Source organism: Bemisia tabaci, chromosome 1 (genome assembly GCF_918797505.1).
Source record: "Bemisia tabaci chromosome 1, PGI_BMITA_v3".
Taxonomy (NCBI): Eukaryota; Metazoa; Arthropoda; class Insecta; order Hemiptera; family Aleyrodidae; genus Bemisia; species Bemisia tabaci.
The window spans coordinates 42650420-42676038 of record NC_092793.1 but is presented as its reverse complement, the minus strand read 5'-3'; the positions used below and the strand labels follow the sequence as shown (position 1 = coordinate 42676038).

At 37.8% G+C, this 25619-nt stretch overlaps 1 protein-coding gene and 1 long non-coding RNA gene across 6 annotated transcripts in view; one reads left to right on the top strand and one right to left on the bottom strand.

The window, feature by feature from the left end:
- Window positions 1-12051, bottom strand: part of LOC140224737 (uncharacterized) — a 50658-nt gene extending 38607 nt beyond the window's left edge. For both annotated transcript variants that reach the window (XR_011899991.1, XR_011899992.1), the window contains exon 1: window positions 10960-12051. This is a non-coding gene — a long non-coding RNA (uncharacterized lncRNA). The remainder of the gene's footprint in view (window positions 1-10959) is intronic.
- The window catches only part of LOC109039932 (carboxypeptidase D), a 213802-nt gene that overhangs the window by 24847 nt on the left and 163336 nt on the right, over window positions 1-25619 (top strand). The window lies entirely within an intron of this gene.

Here is a 25619-nt window from a genome sequence, read left to right as displayed (position 1 = left end):
ATCTTAGGAGACGCTTCAAGAAAGTTTCCGCTGACTTCGGAGTCGTGCGGGTTGCATCAATAATTTTGGAAGGCGTTCCTGGTGCCTCTCATAGGCATACCTACCGTGTATGGAAGAAAATGATAACTCGATTTTCTTCTTCTTCACGGTAAAAATTTTAGCTCATTTTCAGAAGACAACGTGAATTTCAATCAAACTTGCCCGCCTCTCAAGGAGTCATTTCATGTACTTTGGAGGCACATACCTACAAGGAAAAAATGGTACGGTTGCGTTTTGGTCCGATGAGGGGCTGCCAGCCTGTGTGTGACCTCCTGGAGATTTTGTTAAATCGGTAAATGTGTAAACGATTAAGAGTTCCGTTCTTTGGTCCGTTCTTGGGGTACTCTATGACAGAAATGGAAACTGTCGTAGTGTGATATTTTTTTTTTCCACAGAAGAGGGGAACAAAGAAGAGCTTTTGGAGGTTTTTGGCAAGAAGATGATGACTTGCCCGGAGTCTCTTTACCCAAGTTTTTGGGTTTTTTGGAGTTTATATCATCTCATTTTTGCAAGAAAACTATTATTTCACCAAATGAAGTCCCCCACTTGTGAAGGAATTGGATTACATTTTGCAATAAGGAACCATTACCTCTGGCTCTCCCATAAAAGCACATATCTGCATAGGGAAACCAATAGCATGTATTCTGTTTCTAAAATGGACCAGAAATAGTGCCTCCAATTGCAAAATGTAATCCATTTAATGCTTATAGTTATGAAGTGGATATCTCCTTGCTGTGTAGCAAAGTTTCTCGGATCCGTCTTATTTTTTTACATCCTTGAGTGTCATTTTTAATTAATCAGTTCAAAGCCATTTCGACGATTAATCATTAATTGTTAGATCAAAGAAGAAATTTTCTTTGGAAAGCTATGGCTGAATTAACTTTACAACTGAACTTGTGAGAGCATCAACTGAGGCAAATTTTGCAGAAAGTTATACATGGTAAGTGATAATTATTTCAACCCTCTCTTAGTTTTAAAAAGAGATGAGTTTTAAAAATCAAAATCTACTCAACTGTGGATATCCCTGAAAAGAAATACGATTGTAGAATCCCAAGAAAAGAAAAAGAAGAAAGAAAAGAAATACGAAGAAATCCAATGATAAATCGCAACTACGGTAGGTACTTACTTCAAATTAATTGCTCTAAAAATTGTTCCTTCAATGAGTAAATAGGCAACATTCTCAACACTACAATGCAATAGAAATAATTTTACCATGGAATTGAAATTCAAAGAAATGTGTGCTGCTTGAGTAATAGAAGTTTGGAAATCAGGGCATTCAACAGCTTCCCAGACCTCATTAGTGTTACAATCTAAAAATTGTAAGGATTAAAAGCGTCAAGCTCTCAAAATTTTTGTTCTCTGATTATCAAGAAGCCCTGCTAGAAATGTTCAGTGTCATTTTTATTTTAGTTTGTGAAAGGAAATTATTTTAAGATTTTCTTGGTGTCCTCTGAGACTCTGAAAATTTTTGTACTTTATTTTTCATCAAATAATGAACATTTTCATTGTAATTTTTGTCTATTTAGGAGAGTACATTATTCGATGATTATCTTCAGTATGTATTAGATCTTTCCCCCAGCGACAAGGTTTACTGAAATTTTATGGGATCTATATCGTTCTCATAGGTACTGACCTGCATCATGGTCAGTATCATCTTTGAGGAGTAAATGAAAACAAATTATTTTCTCTTGGTTCCTCAATTCAGGGCTCTGATGAATAAACCCTGTTAGACAACAATGTTAGTAGGTAAAATTGCTCCCTCCAAAATCCTTTAAGCGGTATCAATTTAGTGGTAAAGTTATCAACGACCCTCATTGAATCTCATCTGGTTCACTGAATTTCTGAGGGATAGACAGGGTGACAGGTTCTGTAAAAGTTAGGAAATTAAGCCCTCCTCACTGTGAAAATATGTCAGGTCGTTTTGCTGCGGAGCATTGAAATTCCTTCTCCCGGTAAAAAAATTGGACTTTTCAGTTTAAAGAGACTAAACACTTAAAATTAAGTCAAGTAAAAACTTGAAATTTTTGTGAAAAGAATTTTTATCTGAGACACCTAATGTCAAAAGAGGACATTACAAAATCAGGGAAAAGTTAGTGACTACTACGCTTAAAATCCCAGAAAAGAATTTTCTGCGCATCGAAGTCATTAATTACGCAGTATTCAGAAATTATGTTGAATTATTTATCAGCAGAGAAATGAAAAGACTCTGAAAGTCTTTGAGGATGAACTTTGTGGATTGCGGTAAGTAGTTTCCTAGTTTGGCCATGGTATTGATATATTCGTTTCGTCATTAATTATTATCAATAAAAATATCCCCATCTACCGTAAATGTTGGAAAACCAGTGTGCATGTAATCTGGTAATCCTTAATTAATCAACTGTAGATTTCTTACCTGCTAAACTGCCTGATGAGTTGAAAAAAATGTTCACTTTGAGACAGATTCTTATGTCCTGGTTCATGCTTTCGTAAGTTGAGTTGCAATGTCAATTCCGTCGTAGCTTTCAGCAGAAAATTTCTTCCTTGATATAACGTTTGATGATTCATCGTTGAGATACCTTTGAACTGATTGATGATGAATGGAACTAAAAGTGCCATTAATCGATGAATCAGAGATCAAAGTAAGATGTGAAGCTATAAGAGCAGGGATCGTAACGGACAAAAGTGAACGTCTCTTCTACGTGTCTAAACTGAGACTTATCTGAGAAATTTAGCGACACCACACAGAGGTTTTCACTTCGTAATAAAGCTTAAAATTATTTATCACTGGAGGAGTTTCTTTGGTAAATTAGCATGCTTAAAGGTACATCCTGACGTGAGAGAAAAACAATGGTATTGGTACCTGAGCGTAAGTATATATGTCCTTGAGTGTTCACGTAGAAAGACTCTCAACAAACATTAAACAAGGAAACAAAACTGGACGAAGGTACTGTAATACCTAATTTACTTTAAAACTGCTAAAAGAAGAACCAAAAGACAAACCTCACTTATCTTAAATGTATAAACACTTGGTATCGCTCAGAAAAACCTTGAGCGAAATGGACTCATATCCGTAGAATTTGAGGAGAAAAAAGGCTGTAATGCCAGAAAAATGTGAGCTTCATACTCTTGAATGGATTCAAGATCACATAATTTTAGTGAAGCGACTTTAAATCGCTTGATTTGAACCAAAAATGAAGAGAGAACAATGAGAGAATAGAATGGCGAGGTTTTGAGTTCTAAGATTGGATATTCAGAATTCACTTCACAATGAGGCGATAGACTTCTGCTCCAGGTTGTAAAACACGATGATAATGATTGTCACAAACATCGTTGAAGTCGTAAATGGATTGAAATCATTGAAACCAAATGATTTCATATTGTCTCGATCGTTCTTGATGTCCATGAAATAGGAACTAACCTAACATTGCCTAACATCCATTCGTGATTTGTTTTGTTTTGTTGTTCCGCTCGGAGTGAACAGATTGGCCCAGATATTCCGGACCACATTTCACCAAAAACTGCTGTTTGTCAAACCGCCGTCAACACCTACCAAGCGGCGAGTAGGCCTTCGGCCATGCTCGGCAATCTTCGTAGCCAATCAGGTTGCCGCTCGCCGCCCGTAATCTCGAAGAAGGTTCGGCTCCTACACCACCCTACACTTTTCTAATTTTGGCATTCGGCCTGATTCTCTTTTCCTCTTTTCCGTAATTAATAACAATAAAAAATTCATTTAATCATTACTTAGCGGCACCTTGTCCAATTTGTGCCTAGCGCCTCTACAACTTTGCAAATTTGGACGTTACCTTTTGAACATTTCATCCCTTCCCTTTGAAATTACTTTGAATAAGTACACTTCACATATCACACGGGACTTTTATCTGCATATTTACTTGGCTTTATTCGCAAAGGATCTTTTAAGAAGTAAATTCTTTTGATAACTTATTGGGGATGGTCAAGTCACCAATTAGAGCCCGTCATTCCATGCCATTATTATTACAGGACTAGGTTTCTTACCTCTAATTTGATGGGCACCGTGAGAATAATAGATAACCGTATTTGATCCGTGCCTTAAAAAATGAACTGCTGGTGGCAGAACCATCTTGGTGATGTTCATTAGGAATTTTAGACTTTATTCTATTTTTTCAGCAGATGAACCTTACATGGTAACTTGTAAAGTTTTGCCTCATTTTCCTTGAGTTCTACTTAGTTTGATGCCAAAAAACAAGAAAATTCATGGAGAAACGTGCCTTAAAGGTGATAGTTCCCCCTCATACTTACTATCAGAGTTCCAACGGAAAAAATCTTGTTGTCATAGGTAAATACGGTTTCCATTGCTTCTTCAGCTGTTAATAGACAACTATGCGGGTTTGCTGGAGAATTTGGTGACTGCTAGGATTGTTAATTAGTATCTCCGAAGCCTGGTTGTTATAGCTAAACTTAAAGCATTGGCTTCAACGCATCGCAAAACCAGAACCTTGGAGAGACCAGTGAACATCCATGAGAAAGTGAGTGAGGAGCAAGGTACCTAGCATTGTACATCCGTCTGGTTTCCACAACTACCGTTCCTAGGGATTTAGGATTCAGATTCGCACATCAACCAGTAAGCTTTTCTCCCAATCATCTTGATATAGAGGCAGCTATGCAAGGCGCAGCCAGGTAGTCCAATGCTCAAGCCACTTAATCAACACAAATATTATCCTAACTTACAACAAAATGACTTGTTTCTTCTCTAACAATGGAACCGGAAAATGTTACTTTGAATGCGCGAGAAACTTCTTTGGTCGAGATGAAGAAACGTAAATGAAGAAATGAGTCCGGAACATCTCGACCAGGTACAGGCCGCTTTGTTTACATTAGGAGTCTGGAGTATCTCGCCGCAATTTCACTTGAAATCACCAATAACAGATCAACGGGGTAACTGATATTTGATTTTACGAAAGGGATAAATGTTAGACGCGGACGAAAGTTCTTTTGTCGAGGTGAAGAAACGCTAACGCTGAGAACTTAAGGATGTTTACTTTTTGCAGGCAAAGACCCCCTCGGAATGAGCAGGCAAGGCAAGATGGCTGCGTGGCGCGACGGGAACTCAGAGCAGTTCGAGCACCCTCTAACCAATACCTACTCTAACCCATCCTATCGTCTGCCGTCTCCCCACCTCATCCATCCACATAATCATGTTTCCAATAATGTAAAATGAATCAGTGAGTTCGGAAACACTCCAACACGGGTTTTTTTCGATTTTCACTTTTTTACGGTTTAGTAACACTTATGGATAAGTAGAAGCATCTGCACGCAAAAGGATATTTCGAAATTGCAATCGGAAGTGCTCGAAACGGCGACGGGAAAAGGGAAGAATCGAAGAATTTCATTGGAAATACCAATTTTTGGCCGATCAAGGGAAACGGGCGACTATATCCGATGCGGTTTTATTTTTTCGGTTCAGTATACCTTGTGCCAACAAGTTATATAAATATTCAAGCGTTATTCAGGTCAAAAAATATAAATTTTTCAGGGCAGACTATGAAAAATCAGTATCTGAAACTTGGTGCGTTAAAGTCTCTAGAGTACTTCTTGCGTCCTTTGGCACCAAAAAAGTTTTTCTTAAACTAACTTCTTCGCCTGCTGCGAAGTTTTAGGTGTTTCCTGAAAATTTTTTTTTCCGAGTTGGTGTATTTTCGAACTCACTGATTCAAATGTCATCTTAGGTACCTAATGCTATATTTATGCTCCCATATTTCACCCCTTGATGCCTGACTGGTAAAATTCACCACTTTTTGGATCGTTATGTACTTTTGTAGGTATAAGTTATCAAAAGCAGAAATGTGCAAAAGATATTTTTTTAGCAAATTTTTCAAGAAATATGCTAAGTGCCTCGTTACCTTTAACAGGATGTTTCCCAGAAGTTGTACCATTGTGCCACAAAAAAAATTTATAAATTTGTGCGAATGCTGAGTTAAATTTTTAGCTTGATGGTTCATCTTCACATGGAAATATTTTTGGTAGAATTACAAATTCCACAATGAAAGTCTAGCAACACAGCTAACTTAGCAAAAGCCCTCATATTTCTTGAAGTCAGGAGAGGGTAATATTTCTCCCCCCTCCTCCTAACTAGTTCCCCCAATGCTCCTGAAAACATCTCTGCTGAGCGCAAAAATCCTCAAACTCATTCCTCATCATCTGGCATCCCCATGGCTCAGATATAAATGAAGCCCCTCCCCCCCTTATTTTCCATCAAAATTCAAAATGTAAGTAGGTACGTTTAGAATTTGATTTCAATCCCTAGTAGCAAAACCACAGAAGGAAAAGATAAATATTATGTACGAAAGTTAATTTTTTTTATACAATGCATGCATACAAAAGTGTTAAAAGTGAACATTTTTATGTAACCATTATATAAAAAAATGTAATAATTTTCGTGAGCTTTTCGCGAACATACTAAAAATTCCTCTAATTCGCTTAAAGCTCACGAAAATGATGACCTATTTTTTTATATAATCGTTACATAAAAATGTTCACTTTTAACACTTTCGTATGCATGCGTTATATAAAAAAATAAAAAATGTGTGTATAAATAAAAATTTCCTTATCTAGCTTTTATCATTTTTCATATATTACGGTCAGGTCTGAACTTTGATTTTTTTTTATATAAGTAAGCGTTACACATTTTTTATATAAAAAAATCATTTAGATAACAGATATATTTTTTTTATACTTTTTTTAGAAAAACAAAAATTTGTTCTGCTACTAGGGATGCCTCAGAACGCTGCGGGGCCCCCACACAAGCTTGTGATTTCTCCAGATATGCTAAAGATTTTCCCTCCTTAGGTAATCCTTAAATTATATCAGAAAAATGTCTTGCCAAAGAATTTTGAGAATTGCCCTGGTTAGTACTTGGTTTGAACTCTTTTAGAAATTTAATCCCGATCAAAAAGGTCAATTCCCTGAGCTGAGCAGTTTAATTTTTCTCCGAGAGTGAAATTTGTGCTTGGCGCCATTATGTGATGTGCAAAGAGTAGAGGAGAGGAGAGAGCAACAGAGTATAATCATGGAGTCCGAGCGAGCTTCATGCACGCTCCACCAGCTACTCCCGCTCTGTGATCGCCTGCTCATTCGTAGGGGGTCTTTGCCTGCAAAAACGCTCAATCAGAAATTAAGTCTGGAACATCTCGAGGAAGTCCGCTGGGTACGCTTTGTTTATGTCCGGACTATGTCGCCGTTCGTTTGTTTACATTAGGAGCGAGTTTGACACCGATGACAGACTTTGGTTTTTGATGAAAATTTGGTCTGGAATATCTGGGCCAAACGCAAAAACCTTCCGCTCGTGAGTTGATGACTGCAGAGAGCACTAACACTGTTACTCTACCGTGTGTATGTGTTAGTGAAGTCGGGTTTCATGATTTTCGGGATGCTGTCCAAGATACAGCCTAAACGGTAAAAGTAAACCCCAACTTATGTATAATTTTTAGAATCCTCATATCTTCAAGATGATTCCTGGAAATAACCATAACTTTACTCCAGAATAGTGTAAGCGAGAAATTCAATGATAAGCGTCGGCAGGTCGGGTCGCCCATTGTACCCGAAAAGCAGTTAAGACGCAATTTTTTTCTTAGGATGCCTTGGAAATTAATGAAACTAAAATGCACACTACACGGGAACTAGACAATTCTTTTGATATACATTATATAGGGCTCTGATGCCTCGTATTCTCTAAAACTACAAAAACCCTCAAAAACATTTTCGGGCAAAAAATCCGGTCGAGGAAATTGACGTGTTACATCTTATTAACCAAAAACATTCCCTTTCACCCCTCCAAGAAGGTTGATAAAACTAAGTAAGTACCTAACTATGAGATGGCAAAAAGCTCTCTTAAATTCTCAGGGTCCATCAAGGCCACATATGTCCAAAAACTTACTCTATATGGTTTAAAAAAAAGAAACAAAAAATAATCCCTTAACAATAAGAAAATTTAAAAAAAAAAACAAAAACAAAAACCGATTATGTGGTTCACAGATATGTACATAAATCCTTCGAATGAACTTGAAATCACAAAATCGGTCGAGAAAATTTAAATGAATTTTCTCCTTCAATTATGAGTTCCGCAACAAGCACGACTCGCTTGAAGCTTTCCATACACGAGCCGCAAGAAACTATTTCTTCTTTCTTACCTACTGATTGTGAGGAGAGCGGGAGCATTTACTTTTTCCTTCATTTATACAGGATGCAACAAGCATGACTCTTGCGTTTGCAGAAACCCTTTCATTAAGGAGATCGCGAAAGCCTTTACCGCGTTCATTTCCAAAAGGGATTACTCCAGAATTTCATGCATTTTAATAATTTAAACGATTCATCTGTTCTTCTCTTCTCTCCTTCTGTCCATTGACAGAGATACACAATTTTTCCGACTCACTGACGCGACCGGCTCGATGCTCTCAGTGAAACGGTGCCTTTTTATCCCTGACGCCAGCTTCAGTTTTACTAGTGGACCCATTTTACCACATAGGTACATTTCAGACTCTTTCTATTAACTTCGCTGCATCTAAATCATGGTTGCTTTTACTGTAAGCTTACCATATGATTTGGATGGTGAGAAGGCTAAAAGTTTTCGTTTACTTTTCCTTTTTTTCATTTTCACGAAATGGGTCCCATTTGACAAGAGGAGTTACTTAAAAAAATTGAATTAAGTTTCGATATAAGAAAACTCACACCCATGCTGTGATGTAAGTGTTATTCTGATTTTTTTTTTTTTTTTTTTTATACCTTAGAGGTAATCCACATTTGTTTACGCATCGAGCCGGTCGCGTCAGTGAGTCGGAAAAATTGTGTATCTCTGTCAATGGACAGAAGGAGAGAAGAGAAGAACAGATGAATCGTTTAAATTATTAAAATGCATGAAATTCTGGAGTAATCCCTTTTGGAAATGAACGCGGTAAAGGCTTTCGCGATCTCCTTAATGAAAGGGTTTCTGCAAACGCAAGAGTCATGCTTGTTGCATCCTGTATAAATGAAGGAAAAAGTAAATGCTCCCGCTCTCCTCACAATCAGTAGGTAAGAAAGAAGAAATTAGTTTCTTGCGGCTCGTGTATGGAAAGCTTCAAGCGAGTCGTGCTTGTTGCGGAACTCATAATTGAAGGAGAAAATTCATTTAAATTTTCTCGACCGATTTTGTGATTTCAAGTTCATTCGAAGGATTTATGTACATATCTGTGAACCACATAATCGGTTTTTGTTTTTGTTTTTTTTTTTAAATTTTCTTATTGTTAAGGGATTATTTTTTGTTTCTTTTTTTTAAACCATATAGAGTAAGTTTTTGGACATATGTGGCCTTGATGGACCCTGAGAATTTAAGAGAGCTTTTTGCCATCTCATAGTTACTTACTTAGTTTTATCAACCTTCTTGGAGGGGTGAAAGGGAATGTTTTTGGTTAATAAGATGTAACACGTCAATTTCCTCGACCGGATTTTTTGCCCGAAAATGTTTTTGAGGGTTTTTGTAGTTTATATCAGCTCGTTTTTGAATGGAGAAAGGTGTGGCCATAAAATATTAAATAGGTACTATTGGCTATTTGAAAATCCTGAATGAATGGAAAGTAAACAACAACTGCTAAAGCACTAACACATTCAGCGGAAATTTTAATAGCACCCACTGACTTTGTGATCAGTCTGGAAATAGGTAGTTGAAAGTAGTGGGGCTACCTAAGGTAGTCAAATGTATCAGTACCTATTGGAAAGACTCACAGGAATAGGGTGACAGGGGAGGGGGAGGGGTTAAATAGCTATCGAGTTGTCATTTACCTGCGTGAGAAAATTAATGGAAAAAGAGTATAACTTATTGTCATAGGCATTACACTGTAAGCTTATTCCAAGTGATAAAATAATTTTGCTCATTTGTTTCAACTACGCACATCATCCCTCTTAAGCGCACCTATGTTTGTATTAATGCTAGCAGCAAGTTTTTCGATACTGAATTTCATCACTCAGCAACCTATCAGATGATAATGGAAATTCATGAGAGCGTTGCCTTATAAATCATAGGTACTCTGTATGGAATGATGAATTATTCATGAGACAACCAGTGAATGAAGTAGTAGAGCACAAATTTTACCAAAATGAGTCTATTTGGTGTGGCATGACTTTAAACCAGCTAGGTATTTTCATGACTTTTGGGATTATTATTCTTTAGAGCATCCAAACATCCAAACTTTGTTCCTACAGACTCTAGGTACACCATACTCTAAGGAGCATTGTAAAAGAAAAATTGTCGATGATTGCAATGAAATGAGAAATATTTTCATTTCCCCTGAATACTTAATTTCTCATTGAAAATTTGGCAACAGGCATACTTATCGCATAAGATGATCTTCGTGACTTGAGGGTGCCAGCAGCCTGATTGTTGAAAGTTTGTGTTTGAAAGGTAGACACAGATGACATTGGTTAAAAGGTGGAGCGTTATTGATCAAATATGTCTTATCGCTGCTTTATCGTGCCTTTGTCTGGTGGAATGGACAACATACTGTCAGAAACTTAAGAGATGCCTTTAGCTTGTCTAGGGTTCCACCCATCAGAGGCACGACAAAACAGCAACAAGACATAGCGCCGACCAATGACGCTCCACCTTTTGACCTATGTCATCTATGTCTACCCGAGAAACACACAATTTCGACAATCAGGCTGCAGGTTCTGACAATGAATACCTATTAAGAGAATTTCTCACTGACCTTATTAAGTATCGGCCATTGCAAAAAAATACCTGCGCATGCAATGAAATAGCTTGTCTTTCTCTTGGATTAATTTCGAATAATATCGTTTCACCATAAAATTTGTCAAATCATATACTTGCCCACATAGGTAGTGCCTTAAGTTATTTTAAAAAATGCAATAGCCACGAAGAAAGTATTTGGTCATAATACAGGCATTTTATGGATGAAATATTGCAAAATTTACCTCTTAGTTTCCTTGAGTTTTTAAGGTTCACTGACAGACATCAACCGAAACGGCAATCTCTTGATAAGAGCATTTAGTTAATATATGGAAGGTGATATGCGAGCTTTCCATTTCTTCTCATAAATGATACCAATTGATCTAATCACATTCAGCCTTGGACGATTAGCGGTGTAGAAACTAGGTAGGTCAGTACTGAACTCCGAACACCTGATTTTTACGTGCACTGTTTCACTGGAGTAATTACATGCTGGGAGCTGAGCTTAGAAAGCACTCGCTAGGTCAAAATGGAATAATACTTCAGTAACACATCTAGCAATAAGTATAAATAGCAATAAGTGGGTGCAAACATAACCTTATGACTTGATGTAAACAAACACTCAATACGTGAATGACACAGAGGCTCCCTCCTCCCTCTAGCAAACTGGTCCTCATTTAAAACAGAGAACTGAGATTAAATATCCATTAAACAGGGTGGAGATTATCCCCTCACATAAGCAGCAAGAAAGAGGGGCGGCGATTTAAACAAAGCTTTCCATTCCGATTTAGGTGGGTATATCCTCTCACTTACTGGGCTGATGCGATCAGGCAAGGCTCATAGACAAAGTAAGGATCATGAAGACATACTTCTGGCTGGATAAAAAGATAATTGTTAATATTGTATTCAGCCTTGATTGACACAATCGCACTTATTCCAATGGAACTAGATAGGAACTGGCACCAACGTTTGTTACTACTGTAGTCCTCTTAACAGATAAGCAATTTATTCTGTTACGCTTTTGTACAGAGGAAGAATGGACGCACCCATTTCACACGGTAATCGATGCAAGAAATGAAGCCTTCATTGTGTTTTCATCATCAACTTATGAAATTATGAGAATAATACGAGTACATACCTTTCATTAAAGACCTTGTTACTAAAGTTGGGCAAAATGATGTTTCTAACAACTCCTGACGCAAAATCAAAGAGACTCAGAAGAAACCAATTTGAGCAAATGCTCACAGTCAAAGACCTTTGATTATGTGACATTCAGTTGACCTATGATTGAACTGTTCCGAAAAGGGATGGAATTGTGCCTCACATACTCAGGTACGCAAGCCCTCGCGTAACAAGAACATAGAAGAGAAAGGAGGATTCCAATATAAATCATGAAGGAAACATGTTCTTAATGTAAATAACATACACTTCAGAGAAGCATAATCACTCCAGAGCACATAGGTTGATGGCAAGATATAGAGCGAATAAATTTTGGTCGAAGTTCAGTGACAGTCGCATGTGAAGACCGAGGCTCATATTCCAGTAATTTTTAGACTTTAGTAGTGAGAATACATTCTGTGATGTAAATGCTGCTTCCTTTGGAGAGTTTGGCACAATGTCGGTGTAATTTCTTTGACGTAATTTACCGAATTACGTCTATCGCTTCGGTTTCGTTCAGGTACTGACATAAACATAACGACATAACCTCACTTAAAATTTTGTCACATATCATAAAAATAAAGATATCACTTGAACATTTTAAGAGAAATTAAGGTATATCGGGCTCCAGTAGAACACGTGAGACGTAATAATAAGAGTACGTACATATAGTAGTTAGCATCTACAAAGAATTAAACTCTTATCCAAATTAGGTAAATCTATTCACAACTAGTTAAAGAGGTTGGTAACGACCGACCAGAAATCACTTGAGATTTTTAAGAAACCAATGAAATAGTGTATCGGGATAAAAGTGGGCGTAATAATATAAGTGTAATATTAGTTAGGATCTAAAATGAATTGAACTTTTAAATTAAATATGTTCATTATTCACAAATAAATACAGTAGATGGAGGTTGATAACGACGACAGGAATTTCGTTCCCGAAACTCGGACGAACCTGAACAGAATGAACCAATGGCGTTGAACCATTATATTACTGGTTTTTTTCTAAATTCAAAAATTATAGCTAAAATTTTGAAGGATGTAAGCGGATGCTGGATTATCCGTGAGATAAAGCGCTTTTTTATGTGGCAAAATGAAATCCTCACATCTTCACGAAGTGCCCTTTATATAGGCTCCATTACGATCTGCGGCCGGGTAAGCGAGAAATCTGTTGTTAAAGATGGTCATGACGGGCAGTTTAGTCGTATTTTCCGTAATTTCTCTTTAAGATCACTAGGAATGTTACAAAACTGTAAAAACCCATGGACACGGTAACATGACGATTCTTTAGGTACCCACTTTTATAGGTCTAAGGTTTACCGTTATCGCGGAGTTTGAGTGACTTTCTCAGGACCCTGGATTCTTGAAATTCAAATTTCCCGGCAAAGTAAAAAGTAAAATTTTCCTTGTTTTGGGTCATTAAGTGCTTATAACTTTTTGAAAACTCAATGGATCTTAATGAAACTTTTCCACTTTGTAGTCCTAATTGAGATGCGTCCGTAGACACCAAGATCGTAGGAATCCGTGCCGTCGTTTGGGCTCCAGTCGAGTTCCAACCGAATCAATTTTCAAGTTAAGGGAGTTGCCTGTGACTAAGAGTGTCGGCCACCCGTTTGTAATCGGGACTTTAGTAGGACGTCATTTTCCTCGACCGGGGGTGGCTACCGCCACTCTTGATAGCTTGTATAGATCGTGAAAATGGTCAAAGTGGATACTTTTCGCTTTTTTAGGCACATATCGACGGTGAAACTACCAAACCACGTATCTCGTTTGCGGTGTTTAAAAATCTACGCTCACATTTTATTTTTTTGAAGTAGACCAAATCAATATCATCCCTTGAAATTTTCACGGAATTTTCTCTGCACAAAGAGGAAAAATCACAGAAATTTTCAAGACTGGATGTTAGGTAGTTTTTCATTTAAAAAATAAAGTATGACAGGAAGTCTGCGACGTCGCAAACCGAGATACGTGGTTTGGTAGTTTCACCGTCGATATGCGTAATTATCTCGTTTAATAAAAACTACAAAAACCCTCAAAAACATTTTTCGGGCAAAAAATCCGGTCGAGGAAATTGACGTGTCACTTCCTTTTAATCAAGTATAAGATAGGCAAAAACCTTTGATGAATTCCCAAGGTCCACTAAGACTAATAATCATCAAAAAATTCCACAAAAAAATAAATCCCTTGCCAAAAATAAATAAAAAACCGATTTTGAGATAAATCCCTCGAATGTACTTGAAATCACAAAATCGGTCGAGGATGTCAACTGAAATTTTTTCCCCTTTTAATTATGAGCTCCGCAACAAGCGTGACTCGCTTGTACCTTTTCATACACGAGCCGCACGAATTCATCTCTTCTTCTCTCCTCTCCTTCCGTCCATGGACAGAGGTCCAAATCCCTGATGTCGGCTTCAAGTCGGTTGCAATTTCACCAGTCGCCCCAATTTTTCCATAACCACGTGTTAGACTTTTTCGAAACATGATTCATCTGAAACATGGATTTTTTTTTAAGGGAGCTTACCATTTGCTTTGGACGGTAGGTAGGTTGTAAGTAATAATTGTTCTTATACTCTATCAGTTAAGTATAAAATACATCTGTACCATTGGATGACATTTCGACAGACACGTTAGGTCCGGACAAGTGAGGGGATTTCTGAATCGCAAAATTATTAGTGGAATTGCTATAGTGGAGGAGTTGAGTCCCTTCACGGAATGAGCCCCACTTAAGTCGATAGGTTGTACGTGTTTCTCTCTGACTTATGTGTAATCTTAGTATAATCCACCCATGTTTACGCACCGAGCCGCAGCCGGTCGCGTCAGTAAATCCGAAAATTTTGGACCTCTGTCCATGGACGGAAGGAGAGGAGAGAAGAAGAGATGAATTCGTGCGGCTCGTGTATGAAAAGGTACAAGCGAGTCACGCTTGTTGCGGAGCTCATAATTAAAAGGGGAAAAATTTCAGTTGACATCCTCGACCGATTTTGTGATTTCAAGTACATTCGAGGGATTTATCTCAAAATCGGTTTTTTATTTATTTTTGGCAAGGGATTTATTTTTTTTTGGAATTTTTTGATGATTATTAGTCTTAGTGGACCTTGGGAATTCATCAAAGGTTTTTGCCTATCTTATACTTGATTAAAAGGAAGTGACACGTCAATTTCCTCGACCGGATTTTTTGCCCGAAAAATATTTTTGAGGGTTTTTGTAGTTTATATCAGGTCGTTTTTGGGTGAATAAGTACCTAAAGGTCTGGCTGTACGAAGAACTAGCAAAACCGAAGCGTCGAAAAAACACAAGCAGTGTTGTTGATTTCTCCTTAGCCACCATGTTAGAATGCCGGTTTGGTTCACACTTTGTATAAGTCAGAAATTAAATCCCTGTATGAATAAAATCCAGGAGTAACATACATGAATGAATTTATTATGGCTTTGACCATCTATTTATAGCAAAATTTACACAAATTAATATCGATTGACTTAAAAAATGTCGAAAAAACACAAGCAGTCGTTGCTTTTCCCGTAAGCCGCCGTGATAAGAAATGGTTGTCGGTTCACACTTGGTTTAAGTCTCAATTTACTTCCTTTTTGGAATATTATTCAAGAGAATGATACATTAATGGATTCACTATGGCTTTAACTACCCGTTTGCAGCAAAATTTGCAAAAATTAATGATGATTGAATTAAAAATGTCGAAAAAACACAAGTAGTTCTTGATTTCTCCATAAGCCACAATGATGATAAGTGCCGTCGGGTTCACACAGCGCTACTGGTGGAGAAAAGTGAAAGTGAAAACTAGGGTTTCGGCGTTAGCCGCGAGAGAGCGCACCAATGCTGATTCTGAAACGAATCTGCAGGTGTTCATTGGTTGAGAAGTAACTGCATCATGAAGAATGTGGCCACCACAATTGAGTCCTTATTTTTACTGAACTTCAGACAGTGGGAAACGCACACAGAACTGTTGTCAAATTAAATGATGTTTTTAATTAATAATAATGGAAATATCGTGATCTCTTTATCCAAAGGAGTGACGCCTAATCACGGATCGGTTGGGAACAATTGAATCTATGAATCGCTGCATTGCAGCTAGTGTCCTTTGTCCACCCAATGACAAAAAATTATGTTGGTACCTGCACTTGGTATAAAGATTGACAACTGACTTGACCTATTTAATTTATTATCTTATGTGTTCTTAATGCAGTAAATAAGTCTGGAGATCTAAGTATTGGCATGAGTTTATTAGAAAAAAAGGCTCATCTGAATGTGAGAGGCCAAAGCGGTACTTACGGTCACCATACCTGGGTTCGTAGGCTCACCCTCGTACCTACTGAGACGGCAATCTCTATCTCTTGATCGGAGGATATGCCGCACCTAGTTGGTAAGAGTGGAGAGGCATTTATGATTACATTGATACCATGGGGTCTAATTGTATTTAGCCTTGATTAACACGATCACACTTATTCTAATGGAACTAGGCAGGAACACGTACCTACGTATCTTAATACTGAAGTCCTCTAAACAGATGAGCGATAGATTCTCTTACTCTTTTAAATAGAGGAGGGATGGACGCACCCATTTCACACAGCAATTTATGCAAGAAAATGAAGCCTTCATTGTATTTTTATCATCAACTTATGAAATTATGAGAATAAAACGGGTACATACCTTTCATTAAAGACCTTGTTATACATTGTTGGGCAAAATGAAGTTTCTAACAACTCCTGACGCAAAATCAAAGCGACTCAGAAGAAACCAATTTGAGCAAATGCTCACAGTCAAAGACCTTTGATTATGTGACATTAAGTTGACCTATGATTGAACTGTTCCGAAAATAGATGGAATTGTGCCTCACATACTCAGGTTCGCAAGCCACGCGTAACAAGAACGGTAGAAGAGATAGGAGGATTCCAAGATAAATCATGAAGGAAACATGTTCTTAATGTAAATAACATACACTTCAGAGAAACATAATCACTCCAAAGCACATAGGTTGATGGCAAGATATAGAGCGAATAAATTTTGGTCGAAGTTCAGTGACAGTCGCATGTGAAGGCCGAGGCTCATATTCCAGTAATTTTTAGACTTTAGTAGTGAGAATACATTCTGTGATGTAAATGCTGCTTCCTTTGGAGAGTTTGGCACAATTTCGGTGTAATTTCGTTAACGTAATTTACCTGAATTACATCTATCGCTTAGGTCAGGTTCTAACATAAACATGACGACATAACCTCACTTAAACTCAAGGCGGATAAAGAATGGTGCCGGTGGTCGCATTTCGATTTTGGCTGCCATCTTGAAGCGTTGTGACGTCAGGAGGGTACGGGTTATGCCGTGCAATCCGAGGTTGAGTCGGCCCCCCCCCCCCCCCCGGCCTCGGCCAGCCCATGTACCCGATGTACCCGATACCGTGTGACGTCCAGAGGGTACGAAATGCGACCACCATTCTTTATCCGCCTTGACTTAAACTTACAGTTGCGTTCGTCAGTTAATCACATGAAAATTTTTAAGAAACCAATGAAGTAATGTATCGGGATAAAAGTGGACGTAATAATATAAGTGTGTAATATTAGTTAGGGTCTATCTAAAATGAATCGAACTTTTAAATTAAATCTGTACATTATTCACAAATAAATACAGGAGCTGGAGGTTGGTATAATCGACGACGAGAATTTCCTTCCGGAAACTCGGACGGACCTGAAAAGAATCAACCAATAGCATTGATTGAACCACTACCGGTTTTTTTCTAAATTCAAAAGATTACAGCTAAAATTGTGAAAGATATTAGCCGATGCTGAATTATCCGTGCGATGAAGCCCTATTAAATGTGGTAGAAATGAAATCCTCATATCCTCAACCTTGATCCTTTGTAGGTTTCACTGGAATCGGCCAACGTGTAAGCGAGAAATCTGCTGTGAAAGGTGGTCTTGACGGGGAGGTCGGCAGTCAGTTTAGTCGTTTTTACGTAATTTCTCTTCTAAAACATTTGGAATGTTAAAATAAAGTCAAAAGCGGCACACACGGTAACATGGCGATTCTTTAGGTACCAACTTTTATGGGTCTAAGGTTTACCGTTATCGCGGAGTTTGAGTGACTTTCTCAGGACCCTGGATTCTTGAAATTCAAATTTCCCGGCAAAGTAAAAAGTAAAATTTTCCTTGTTTTGGGTCATTAAGTGCTTATAACTTTTTGAAAACTCAATGGATCTTAATGAAACTCTTCCACTTTGTAGTCCTAATTGAGATGCGTCCGTAGACACCAAGATCGTAGGAATCCGTGCCGTCGTTTGGGCTGCAGTCGAATGGCAATCGAATCAATTTTCAGATTAAGGGAGTTGCCTGTGACTAAGAGTGTCGGCCACCCGTTTGTTATCGGGACTTTATAGCCCAGGCAATAGAGGATAGAAGAGGGGTTTACCTTGCAAAATTTAGGTGAAATCAGGTTATGATTGATCCCTATGTAATTTTTTACGCTGAATCCGAATTTTTGGTTTCCCAACAAATTTTCCTTGTGCTAACTCCGGAAAATCGGAAAAACCGCGAAAAATCACGTTTTTCCGCGGTTTTCCCGAGATATCTCTTTTCCAGTGCGATATATCGAGAAAATAGTTATTTCCAAAAATAAAGCTGATAAAATTTCCTATATAAATGATCCGAACGTTTTTTTCATACGTCCATTAGGGAGAGTGCTGGAGCCGTGGAAAGCTCTAAAAACTCGTAAAATCGCGATTTTCCACGGTTTGTCGCCATTTGTGTGAAATAAATTTGTTCTTTCGCAAAATTTCAGGATACTCTTACCTTAAAAATTAGTGCTGCTTACTTTTAAGACAAAAATGATGCCAATTTTTTCTTGTTAGGTCTAGTGGGAGCGGTTTTAAAGCCGTGAAAAGCTCGAAAATCGCGATTTTCCGGCATATTTTCGTAACAAACCTGTTCTTGTACAAAAAACTCATTTAAAGTGACTTCAAAATTCAATCTTATAAATTGTCAACATACATACGTAGAATTTGCTCCCTTGGCGCACCCTGGTGCTCTGCGACATCCAAACGCCAGGTGTGCTTATCTACGTAAAGGTTAGTAGACAACGAACGACGTAATAAAATAGGGCAATTTTCAACATACTTAAATGATGTTGAAAGTTCCTTGTATATCTGAAGAAACAACGGATATGGATTTGTCGAAAGCGTAAATAATGCAAAAAGTTGACATTTAAAGAATATACTACTACAATGTCTGGAGTGATTTTCCTAGATTTCCGGTATATTTTCGTTACACATCCGTTCTTGTGCCAAAAACTCAGCTAATGGAGAATTCAAGATTTAATCTTATACAATTGCCAACACATAATATGACGTGAAAAGCTTTCAGCATATGTCAAAAAGTGCCCCATAGAGAATTATGGGTAGCTCAAAAAATGCGGAAAATTGTGATTTTCCACTTTTAAGCCGCGAATTAATCATATTGTGTAAAAATATGGGGCTAAAAATATCCCTCAAAAATTTAAAATTCAATGTGATGATGTTTTCGGTGGATTAAATCGCACAATTATGTGTCGAAATTTTAATGGTACATGTGAGAATGCACCCGATGAGGACTTATACGTGGAACTTGTTGTATATGATCCTGATGATTTATGGAATTAACTCCTGAATCGTTCACAGAAAGAACAGCGGACGACCGAAGAGATGAAAGAAGTTCCGAGACGTTTGCAGGTATTCATTTCACTCAATTTTTTATTTTTATTTGAATTGATAGAAATGTCCAGTAATGCTAAAAGAAATGCACTCATTGACTTCATATACCGCGGAAATTCAAATCATGGTTTCTTCAACTTCGGTTTTATCAGTGATGTAAATGAGGCGACTCTAGGTAATTAAGAAAACTAGAATGAGAGTAATCACGGCACGCGCCCGTGAACTACTAATAATTTTGGGAGGCTTGTACTAGATGTAGAATTTTAGCCTTACGGCAGATCACATTAATATCCTTGATTTCAGCAATCATGACACTACTCTATTAATTGCGCAAGTGTCACATTATTTCCAAATAATTTTAGCGTCATTATGAACCAACAATCAATGGATAAATACTCATTGACAACAAAAATAAGATCTTTAAATGCCAAGGAAGCAAAAAATTGCGATTGAATCTGCGAACCGTGCTTATTGAAAGCAGGTTGAATTTATCATTGTTCTCCTCTCAGATTAATACCAAAAGATTTTCTTAGGCATACGTCTCTCTTATTCTAGTATACGATGTTGCAAAAGCTCAAATGAGCAATTCAAATTCAGATAAATCCATACCAGAAGTTCCTGTTCTCCAATTTAGACGATGTCATACTGAAGTCGTAAAATACTGCAAAGATGGCAGTGATGACAACGCAGGTGAGAATTTTCCCATCAATTTTACAATAGTTTTTCCATGAGTTGATTAAGAAGAGAAAATTTACATTATAGTAGTTAACATTCTCAGATAGCAGAAAAGAAAGAAAAAAGCACCGATAACACATATAAAAATTCAACAATTACGTTCCTCTTGCCATTTTAAACCATGACCCAATTTTATAACTTATGTTGGTTCGGTTTATGTTGGTTGGTTGGTATGTATGGTTATAACTTATATGTTAGGTTATGCCATTATACCCGTGCTTTTCATTATGATTTCAGATCCTCAGGACATTCAGTCAGCAGAGTGCCTGAGTGACCAGGCATCTGAATTATACTTCTTGACATTGAACATATTTACTATCATAGTCATTATAAAATTATTACATTATAGTTGTTATCGCATAATTGAAAAATTGTATCAATACATTCTTTAAATGTCAACTTTTTGCATTATTTACGCTTTCGACAAATCCATATTCGTTGTTTCTTCAGATATACAAGGAACTTTCAACATCATTTAAGTATGTTGAAAATTGCCCTATTTTATTACGTCGTTCGTTGTCTACTAACCTTTACGTAGATAAGCACACCTGGCGTTTGGATGTCGCAGAGCACCAGGGTGCGCCAAGGGAGCAAATTCTACGTATGTATGTTGACAATTTATAAGATTGAATTTTGAAGTCACTTTAAATGAGTTTTTTGTACAAGAACAGGTTTGTTACGAAAATATGCCGGAAAATCGCGATTTTCGAGCTTTTCACGGCTTTAAAACCGCTCCCACTAGACCTAACAAGAAAAAATTGGCATCATTTTTGTCTTAAAAGTAAGCAGCACTAATTTTTAAGGTAAGAGTATCCTGAAATTTTGCGAAAGAACAAATTTATTTCACACAAATGGCGACAAACCGTGGAAAATCGCGATTTTACGAGTTTTTAGAGCTTTCCACGGCTCCAGCACTCTCCCTAATGGACGTATGAAAAAAACGTTCGGATCATTTATATAGGAAATTTTATCAGCTTTATTTTTGGAAATAACTATTTTCTCGATATATCGCACTGGAAAAGAGATATCTCGGGAAAACCGCGGAAAAACGTGATTTTTCGCGGTTTTTCCGATTTTCCGGAGTTAGCACAAGGAAAATTTGTTGGGAAACCAAAAATTCGGATTCAGCGTAAAAAATTACATAGGAATCAATCATAACCTGATTTCACCTAAATTTTGCAAGGTAAAATCCTTTATTGCCTGGACTATTTAGTAGGACGTCATTTTCCTCGACCGAGGGTGGCTACCGCCACTCTTGATCATCAACCTCCTTGAAACTAAACAGTTCGTTAGACGGGATCAAGACGCATCTTTAGACACCAAAATTTCTAAAATCCGTCGCTCCGTTGCCTTTAAAAGTTTACTGGACCGCAACTAAAAACCCAAGGCGGATAAAGAAAAAAACCCAAATAAGCCAAGTTCGTGTAACTATGGTGTCGTTGCCTCGACCGGGCTGTGCTGTGTTGCCAATTGTTGGAGGATAGGTTACTTTCCCGGTTGTGGCTCGCCACTCATGATAGAAATTCAGCTATCAAGTAAATTGACCAATGCCACAAATCGAAGCCGGAAGAATGCAGAAAAAATTGACTTGAATCTTATACCTTGGACCTTGGACCTTGAACCCTGAGCGATGCACCGTTCCTCAACTCTTCGAATGAGGAGCCCTTTGTCAAGTATAGCGTTAGTATAGCGACTCCCTGACGTTGCTTGCCTCTCCTTTGTTCAGTCGGCACGGCTGCTCTGTTGGCCGGGGAAATTTCGAGTTTGCTTTGGAGCATCACTTGAGAAGTTCCCATGGCCAATCAGAGGAGTGGATTGCTTGGCTGATCACTGGAGGGGGAAGCAACGAGTTGGTGAGGAATGTGAGTGCGTTTCGTCGGATTATTCGGGCTGTGTGCTCTGTGATCTGTGAAGTATGGAATACAATTTTGTGTCATCGAATCAAATTGGGTTCTCTCTGCTCTCCCACCCGGCTAATCGCCAACCTTAACATGGTGCCGAAACTTCGGCGAACCCTTGAGGACTGAATAACCTGATATCGAGTTTCCAACCTCGTCATGGACTTCTCACTGGTGGCCTAAATCCGAATCCCGACTTCGTGATGGACATTCCAACGGCAGCTAAATTCCAATTCTCAACCTCAGAATGGGCATGATCTCAACTCGACTACCCACCACACTTCTAACCTTAACCAGGTGAATCAATTTCTCAGTTCATGCTTTGTTCCCCAAATGTTCTTCTCTTCTTTTCAGGTTGCATAGCATCGTATTTTGTAAATGTCCCACTCAGAGGCGGAGGATGATATTACAGTAATTGATACGTTACTTGGTCCTAGTTCTTCCCAAGACCCTTTACGGCACTCTACGCGTCCCACAAAACTCCCAAGCGCCCTCTCAGACTTTGTGGTCCCATCCAAAGTAGTCCGTAAATTAACTTTTAAAAAAACAGTTTCAGAAATGTCTAACAACAAGGAAAATGACCCACCAGGTGATAATGTGCCTCCGTCACACTTTAAACATTTTCCAATTATCTTACCCACAGTTTTCGACGGGAATAATGTGACTGTGGAGAAATTTTTAGAGTCTTTGGATGCGGCAGTCCAAGTCAACAACTGGAAAAAAGAGTATGTGCTTCTCTTCGTTCAAAAATATTTAAAAGGTGCAGCGCTTGAATATTTTGAATTTTTGAAAACATCTTACCCTGCCCTCACCTTTGAACAGTTTACCGCTAAATTTAAATCTCAATTCAAAGACGTAGCCAAAGTTTCTCGACTCACAGTCCAATTAGAAAATTTAAAAGTTGATTCTGCGGAGGATCTAAAGGAATACTCCTTTAAAGTGCGTACCATCTGTAAGAAAATCGATCCAAATATGTCGGATGCTCAGGTTATTTTTCATCTGTTAAAAGGCATGCCCATGGCTATTAAAACCACATTTTCCCTCTTCCCACATAGTACGATGGATGAATTTGAATCCTCCTTAAAGAAGTTCGAACAGCGGCATATAAATTTAAACATTGCTAACATTAGTAAACCCTCGCATAATGAAACAGCTGAGCTCAAGCTGGATGAAATCATAAACAAAATTTCTGCTTTACAAGCTAATCAAAATACCCAACCTCGTTTGCAAACGAATGATTCCTATAGATCGCAACAAAAGAAGAAAAAGAAATTCAACAATCAAAAATTTCCACACCCACCATTTTACCAACAACAACCTTTTCATCCAGGCCCAGTGCTGTCATTTCATCCACCGTACATTCCATACCCTGCCCAACCACCGAAAACCCAAACCTATCCTAGTGCTACATGTCTTATTTGCGGGTGATACAAGCCAATGTAAAGTACGTTTTTGTGTTCACTGCCGAAAAGGCGGCCATCTAAAGAGAGATTGTTTTGCTTTAAAAAAGGATGGCAACAATCAAAATTTTTAGAAAGTGGTATTTTTAGAAATAAATCTAAGACGTCGATTCCCCATAATCGCAAAAGCTTCACGCCAAAGGCAATTGAAAACCCCTGTTCCTCTAGTGTTTATGAAGATCATTTTCCTCCTTTGTCTCGTGTGAGAAAGGACAGTCCTAAAATAGCTCGAAAGGACACCCATTTTAAACGCATGGCTCCGCAAACAAAGACTAAAGTCGCCAAAGAAACCTCTATGTGTACATTAAGCTTAGGCTTGTCTACTTTTATTGATGTGAAAGTTCAAAATCATAGCACCACAGCGCTTATTGATAGCGGCGCTAGTGTATCCGTTTGTTCTATCGCTTTTGCAAATTTTGTCCTTTCTGCAAAAGGAAAGAAAGTCGACTTGAAAACAGCCAACAATGAATCGTTACCCATTGTTAAACGAGGTTTCGTATTGCTCAACATTGCCGGTAGGGAACTGAAAACCTATGTGTATGTTACCAAATCCTTATCGTCTCCTTTAATTTTGGGCGACTCCTTTTTGAAAACACACCAAGCCATCATAGATTATAAAACAAACTGCATTCAACTCACTCACCAAGGAACAACCTTTTCCGCCCCTTCTGTACATAAGCTAGAAAATAGTTTGTATTCGTTAGAATACCCTTTAAGTTTACAAGTAGTAACTAAAAATACCACTTGTCTAGCACCATTATCAGTTACTGGCGTGAACATTCATTGTGAGTTTCCAGCGTTTCAAACAAATTTATTTTTTGAACCAAATTTCAAATGGTCGGAGTCAAAAAATTTATAAATAAATAGATGTTGTTTAACTCAATTTTCTTTACCAGTTAAAAACCTCTCTCATCAAGAAATCATTTTATATCCGGATACACCCATTGGTACCATTTGCTTCAAGAAAAACTTGGAGTAATTTCAAAGAACAAACAACTTTGAAAAGAAGGCATTCTTAAATCTAATTAGAAAAGTAGATGCTGACCCTTTTCCTTGCAATAATATAAATGATGTTTCTATAAAGAATTCCAAATCACAGAATAGGAAAAATACTGCTAGTCCAGCTTTTCCACACAGTAAATATTGGCACTGTTCCTACTAGTACACGTAGTGCACCTCCTTGCCAATCAACCAATTCCATTAAAATGGCAGGTTTGAGAAGCAAAATTATCACAGTTAATACATGTCAAAATATATGTGCAAGTAGATTTGTGGATACGCCTACATGCATTAACCGTGTCCTCCTAGCCCAAGAGCTGCAGATTAATTCTGTAATGGGTAATTATTTTACTCTACAATTCCAAAACGCTGAAAATGAAAATGAAACTCACAAGAATGTTGTAACCAATATTACTTCCAATACAAATTCTAGTAATAGTATTCCAGAAAATTTGCTCCCTGTTGACAAATCAGGAACTCAAATTTTCATCAATAGATCAATACCGCCACTTGTTCTCAACCAGGTCAAGGAAATCATACAAAACAACATTGAAGTCTTTGCATCCTCACAAACTGAAATACATAAAGCACGCTTGATGCCTGCTGAAATAAATTTAACAGATAACATTCCTGTACATTCTCCTCCTTTTCACATGTCACCTATGGAGGATGAACAATTGCATGAATTCATTGATCAGTTAAAACAAGCTGGTATTGTTCATGATAGCACTTCGCCTTATGCGTCCCCAGCCTTTTTAGTTACCAAACCTGGAGTTCCAAAAAAATCTACCAATTTATCGCTATCTGACAAAAGATTTGTTGTCGACTATCGTCGCTGAAATGCCAAGGTCATTCCAGACAGATACCCATTACCAAGAATAGAATCCCTGATCACTGAGCTTCGTCAGTACAAATATTTCAGCAAATTTGATTTTTTGAGCGGATTTTTCCAACAAGAGTTATCT